The sequence below is a fragment of the Rhinopithecus bieti genome, unplaced genomic scaffold (genome assembly GCF_001698545.2).
Source record: "Rhinopithecus bieti isolate Rb0 unplaced genomic scaffold, ASM169854v2 scaffold_32072, whole genome shotgun sequence".
Taxonomy (NCBI): domain Eukaryota; kingdom Metazoa; phylum Chordata; class Mammalia; order Primates; family Cercopithecidae; genus Rhinopithecus; species Rhinopithecus bieti.
Genome location: NW_016813565.1, coordinates 221,100 through 228,264, shown reverse-complemented (window position 1 = coordinate 228,264; position 7,165 = coordinate 221,100).

Sequence of the window (7,165 nt, the reverse complement as noted above, 5' to 3'; positions counted from 1 at the left end):
GTATTTTGTAGCACACGTTATTAAGTCCAAATCAACTTTTTTTTTTGGTCATGTGCACATCTGTTGTCACCTAGGAAATCCTATTCCAGACCGGGTACAGTGGCTCATGCCTGTAATCCCAGCACTTTGGGAAGCCGAGGCAAGCAAATGGGGTTTGGCCAACATGGCGAAACCCCATCTCTACAAAAAACACAAAAATTAGCTAGGTATGGTGGTGCAGGCCTGTGGCCCCAGCTACTCAGGAGGTTGAGGCAGGAGAATCGCATGAACCTGGGAGGCGGAGGTTGCAGTGAACCAAGATCACGCCACTGCACTCCAGCCTGGCAACAGAGCAAGACTCTGCCTAAAAAAAAAAATCCAAAGTCACAAAAACTTACTATTTTTTTTTTGGTAGAAGTCTCACAGCTCTTACAGTTGGGTTTATGATCCATTTGGAGTTATTTCTTGTGCATAGTGTAAGGTAGGAGTCCATTTACATACTTTTACATGTAGATCCATCATCCCAGCACCATTTGTTTAAAAGATGATTCTTTTCCCCCACCACTGAATTGTCTTGGCACTCCTGCTGAAAATCAATTCACCAAAAATGTAAAGGTTTACTTCTGCACTCTCAATGTTATCTCAGTATCTATGTATCTGTCCTTATACTAGTACCTTACTGTCTTAACCATTTGTGTATTAAGTTTTAATCCTCCAATCCTGTTTTTTGCATCTATGGAGATGATCAGGTATTTTTTTTATTAATGTAAGTATTACATTGACTGATTTTCAGATGTTAAACCAACCTTGCATTCCTGGGACAATTCTCACTTGAATCTGGTATATAATCCTTTTTTTCTTTTTTTGAGACAGAGTCTCGCTCTGTTACCCAGGCTGGAGTACAGTGGCATCATCTCGGCTCACTGCAACCTCCACCTCCCGAGTTAAGCGCTTCTCCTGACTCAGCCTCTCGAGTAGCTGGGACTACAGGCACATGCCACCAGGCCCAGCTAATTTTTGTATTTTTAGTAGAGACGGGGTTTCACCATGTTGGCCAGGCTGGTCTCCACCTCCTGACCTCAGGATCCACCTGCCTTGGCCTCCCAAAGTGCTGGGATTACAGGTGTGAGCCACCACGCCTGGCCTGTATAATCCTTTTTATATGTTGTTGCTGGATTCAACTGGCTAGCATTTGGTTGAAGATTCTTGTTTCTATATTCATGACAATAGCCTGTAATTTTCCTTTCTTGTCATGTCTTTGTCTAGTTTTGATCTCAGCATAACACTGGCCTTATGGAATGGGTTAAGTATTCCCTCCTATTTTTCCAAAGAGTTTGTAAAAGACTGGTATTAATTCTTTTCTTGAGATAGAGTCTCACTCCATCGCCCAGGCTGGAGTGCAGTGATGCAATCTTGGCTCACTGCAACCTCCACCTCTCGGTTTCAAGTGATTCACCTGCCTCAGCCTCCAGAGTGGCTGGGACTACAGGCGCACCACCACACTCAGCTAATTTTTGTATTTTTAGTAGAGATGGGGTTTCACCATGTTGGCCAGGCTGGTCTTGAACTCCTGACCTCAAATGATCACCCATCTCGGCCTCCCAAAGTGCTGGGATTACAGGCGTGAGCCACCACGCCCAGCTAGGGCTGGTATTAATTATTTAAGTGTTTGGTAGAACTCAAATAATGACAAGCTCAGTAAGTGGGATTTTTCTAGAGAAGCCACCTGTCCCAGAGCTTATTGTTGTGACAAGATTTTTTTTGTTTTTTGGTTTTTGGGTTTTCTTCTAAGATGGAGTTTCACTCTTGTTGCCCAGGCTTGAACACAATGGTGCGATTTCAGCTCACTGCAATCTCCACCTCCTGGATTCAAGAGATTCTCCTGCCTCAGCCTCCCAAGTAGCTGGGATTACAAGCGTGCACCACCATGCCCAGGTAATTTTTGTATTTTTAGTAGAGACGGGGCTTCGCCAAATTGGCCAGGCTGGTCTACAACTCTTGACCTCAAGTGATCCGAGTGACTCGGCCTCCCAAAGTGCTGGGATTACAGGCATGAGCCACTGCGCCCGGCCGTGACAAATTATTAATTCAATCTAACTACTTATTATAAGTCTATTTGGGTTTGCTTTTATGGAATGCTTCACAAATCTGTGTGTCATTCTCACACAGGGGCCATGCTAATCTCTGTAGTTCCAATTTTAGCATACGTGCTGCCAAAGTGAGCAACTATTCAGATTTTCTATTTCTTCTTGAGTTAGCTTCAGTCACAACTTTCTAGGAATTTGTCCACTTCAACTAAGTTATCTAATATTTTGTCACACAATTATTCATGGAATTATCTTACAATCATTTTTATTTCTGTAAGGTGAATAATAATCTCCCCTTTCATTCCTGCTTTTAGCAATCTGAGTCTTCTTTTTATCTCGATCAGTCTCACTAAGTTTGTCAATTTTGATGATCTTTTCAAATAAACCATCTTTGCTCTCATCTTTGTTATGTTCTTCCTTCTCCTTGCTTTCGGTTTTATTCTTGCTTTTCCTGGTGGCTTAAGGTGAAACAGTAGGTTAATGATTTCAGATCTGTCTTTTTTAATGTAGGTATTTACAGTTATAAATTTCCCCCAAGCCCTGCTATCACTGCAGTGTCTAATTTTTGGAATGCTGTGTTTTTATTTACATTTATCTCCAAGTTTTTTTTTAAGAGACAACGTCTTGCTTTGTCACCCAGGATGGAATGCAGTGGCGTGATCATAGTTCATTGCGGCCTCAAACTCCCAGGGTAAACAATCCTCCTGTCTCAGTCTCCCATGTAACTGGGGCCCTAAGGGCACACCTCTAGGCCTAATTTTTTTATTTTTAGTAGAGATGGGGTTTTGCCATGTTGACCAGGCTGGTCTCGAACTCTCAACCTCAAGTGATCTGCCCACCTCGGCCTCCCAAAGTGCTGGGATTACAGGTGACATGAGCCACCACATCTGGCCTATCTCCAAGTACGCCACCGCACCCAACTAATTATTGTATTTTTAGTAGAGATGGGGTTTTGCCATGTTGACCAGGCTGGTCTCAAACTTCCAACCTAAAGTGATCTGCCCATTTATGTATATAAGGGAGGTTGTCCTCTGTTTATTTTGTTTACCTGGAACTATCTTAATTTCTTTTTTTTTTTTTTTTTTGGTGACAGGATCTCGCTCTGTTCGCCCAGGCTGGAGTAGTGCAGTGGCACAATCTTGGCTCATTGCAACCTCCGCCTCCCAGGTTCAAGCAATTCTTGTGACTCAGCCTCCTGAGTAGCTGGAATTACAGGCGTGCGCCATCATGCCCGGCTAATTTTTGCATTTTTAGTAGAGACAGGGTTTCACCATGTTGGCCAGGCTGGTCCCGAACTCTCGACCTCAGATGATCTACCCACCTTCGTCTCCCAAAGTGCTGGGATTACAGGCGTGAGCCACCGTGCCCAGCCAATTTCTCTATTTTCAAAGGATAGTTTTGCTGGACACAGAATTCTCAACTGACAGTCTCTTTCAGAAACAGGATTTTCCCACTGAGCTAGCTCATATGATGGCAAGCTCAGTAAATGGGACAGGTCCGAGAGTGACATGCTCTGCAGCCGGGACTTGCTGAGGAGCTCCAGCCTTCATGCGTCCCCTCCACTGGCTGCTAGGCTGCTGGCTTTCCCAGCTACCATGGTAATAAGGCAGCTGGTTTCCATGGTTACGACGGAGCTCGGGAGAGGAGAATGGGAGGAGGTTGAGTTAGAGGTTCCACAGTTGTTCACAGATAAATGCTCCTGAGAGTGTCGCAACCTTTGGTTAATTTTGAGTTCCTACAGTTGATTTTGACCATTTTTGCCAGTGCTTTCACTGCTTTTATGAAGGACTGGATTACAGAGGCCTCACTCCACCATTCTGGCTAAGTGGCATTTCTGATGCAGACTCAAAGCTGTCACGAATAAAGAGTGTTTAGCACGCGTGCCTCTGTCGATTCTGTTTTCTAAACCTCCACACGTCACTCCTACCTTTCCACTCCAGATCCTCACCACTTCCTCTGGACCAAAGCAATTGATCTTTTCCTAACTGGCTTTCCTGCCTCTAAGCCTCATTAAAACCCATCCTCTATATCCAAAATGACCGTTCTTTTCCTTTTCTTTTCTAATTTTCTGCAGAGATAAGGCCTCACTAAGCTGCCCACACTGGTCTTGAACTCCTGAACTCAAGTGATTCTCCAGCTTTGGCCTCCCGAAGTGCTGGGATTACAGGCCTGAGCCACCTTGCCTGGCCTCAAAATGACTATTCCACTAGCAAAACAGAAATTGAGCCTGGGTGCATTGGCTCATGTCTGTAATCCCAGCACTTTGGGAGGCCGAGGCAGGCAGATTACTTGAGGTCAGGCGTTCAAGACCAGCCTGCCCAACATGGTGAAACCCCATTTCTACTAAAAATACAAAAATTAGCCGGGTGTGGTGGTGGACGCCTATAATACCAGCTACTTGGGAGGCTGAGGCAGGAGAATCACTTGAACCCAGGAGGTAGAGGTTGCAGGGAGCTGAGATCAATACCACTGCACTCCAGCCTGGGTGACAAGGGAGAGATTACATCTCAAAAAAATTTTTAAAAATTGAGTGTCATTCCCCTGCTTAAAATACTTAAACAGCCCACATCCTAGACAGGAGGTCCCTACCATCTGGTTTTGGCCTGCCTCTCCCACCTTGGTCTCCAGCCACATTCCCATGCCCCACTAGGCCCTACCCATGCTAGGAATCCCCCTCAATGTATTGCACGTGTCCTGCTGCTGCTCCTGCCTCTCTGCAGTGTGGCACACGGTACTGCCCACCTTTTCCAAACCATCCCCCACATCCCATCAGCCTAGCAAGACCAGAGCCAAGCATCACCCCTGCATTCCACGCCTGACCTCTCCTAAGCTGTTCACCCCTCACACCATTTACCATTCTGCATTACAAAGGCCTGAGCTACTCAAGGACAGTCAGTGTTTAGCATTCTAGTAAGAGCCATCATCTTTATAAAGCTCTATGAAAGGCCCTACTCCACCTGTCCCCCACCTCCATTCTCTCCTAACCTAACCCCTTACTGCCTTTCCGCCCAGGATTGCTGTCCTAAAGCCACATGGGCCTCCTGCTGTTTCTTCCGTGCAGCTGTCATCCTCCCCAACAAAGGCCTCTGCACTTATTACTACTCCCTCTGCCAAGACGCCCTCCCCACTGACTTCTACGTGTCCACTGCCTCACTAGTTCTGGGTCCTTGCTCAACTGCTGCCTTCACAGCAGGGCCAGCCCTGATCATTCTACTTAAAACTGAACACCTGTAGCCTCATTTACCCGACCATCTTCCCTCCTTATAATTTCTCTGTTGTGTTTATCATCTCCTAACATCCCACTAAACTCTGTTTTTCTTCTCAATCTCTATCCACTAGAATGTAAGCTCCATGTGAACATGGAGTTGTTTTACTCCCTGCCACATTCCCAGAATCCCGGGAAGTGCCTGGCATTGTAGCAGGCACTCAATAAATACTTGGTAAGAATAAATGCCCTGCAGACAGCAGGTACCCAATAATAGCACCACATCTGAGTACTCATAATGCACCAAAAACTGTCCCAAGAGCTTCTGAGCAATAGGGCTGGAAAACAACTAGCATTTCCTGAGCGACAGGATCACCAGAGATGCCATGTCAATCTCTACAGCATCCTCTCCTTCGGGGCCCCATCACATCCATCCTGACTGTCGACCTGTCCGCTTTTCCTCCAAACAAGTGCTCTCTTCTGGTCATTTCAGTTGCCACCTGCATCTCCAGTCGGGACTCTCGCAGCTTTCACCTTCCACTCCTCACCTCCAACCTACTTTCCACAAAGAAGCTGGCATCAAGGGAGGCGATCACCCCTCATCTTGTCTTATACCCAATTTCTGCTTCCAAAGAAGAAGTAAAAACTAAAAGGCAGAAATGAAATCCACGAGCACACAGCCCGGTGCCACACCCTGGGCCTGGTAGTTAAAGATCCACCCCAACCTAATCGGTTATGTTATCTATAGATTACAGACATTGTATAGAAAAGCACTGTGAAAATCCCTATCCTGTTCTGTTCCGTTCTAATTACCGGTGCCTGCAGCCCCAGTCACGTACCCCTGCTTACGCAATCGATCACGACCCTCTCACACGCACCCCCTTAAAGTTGTGAGCCCTTAAAAGGGACAGGAATTGCTCACTCAGGGAGCTCGGTTGTTGGAAGACGTGAGTTTTGCCAAAGCTGCCGGCTGAATAAAGCCCTTCCTTCTTTAACTGGGTGTCTGAGGGGTTTTGTCTGTGGCTTGTCCTGCTACAGCGTAATAGTCTCATATAATTACATCAGACCTGTCACTCACTCACTTTCCTTTGGCAGCTTCCTAGAAGGCACCTAGGATGAAATCAGACTCACGCCACAGCCTTCAAGGCCCAGCACGTCCTGGCCTCCCCCAGCAATCCGGCTTATACCAGCTCTTCTCCTTGCTCACTGAGTTCCGATGGTACAGCCTCTCAGGTCCTGAAATACAACAAGATCTCCACCACCTCAAGCCCTTCTCCCCTCCAGGCTGGGACAAGGCTGGTCCCAGGCAGCTTCAGGACCCAGGGGAAATGTCACTTCCACAGAGAGGTCTTTCAGGAACACCCAACCTAAGGGAGTCTCCTTTTATCATCCACCATGATAAACTGCCTCGGCATCACACAATATGACCACGTAATAAACCTGCACATGTACCCCGGAATCTAAAATAAAGGCTGAAATTATTTTTTAAAGCCATCAAAAAACACATGAGAAAAAACATTTCAGTTCAGGGTTTAAACAAATCTCTTGCAAAAGTCAAGTATTCAAACTCCACTGGACTGACCCATCATTACCAATGACAGATTCTACGACTAAACTACTGAGAGAAACGACAGAATCTACAGACTAAACTACTGAGAGAAACGACGGAATCTACGACTAAACTACCGAGAGAAACGACGGAATCTACGACTAAACTACCGAGAGAAACGACGGAATCTACGACTAAACTACTGAGAGAAACGACGGAATCTACAGACTAAAGTACTGACAGAAATGACGGACTCTACAGACTAAACTACCGAGAGAAACGACAGAATCTACGACTAAACTACTGAGAGAAACGATGGAATCTACCGACTAAACTACCGAGAGA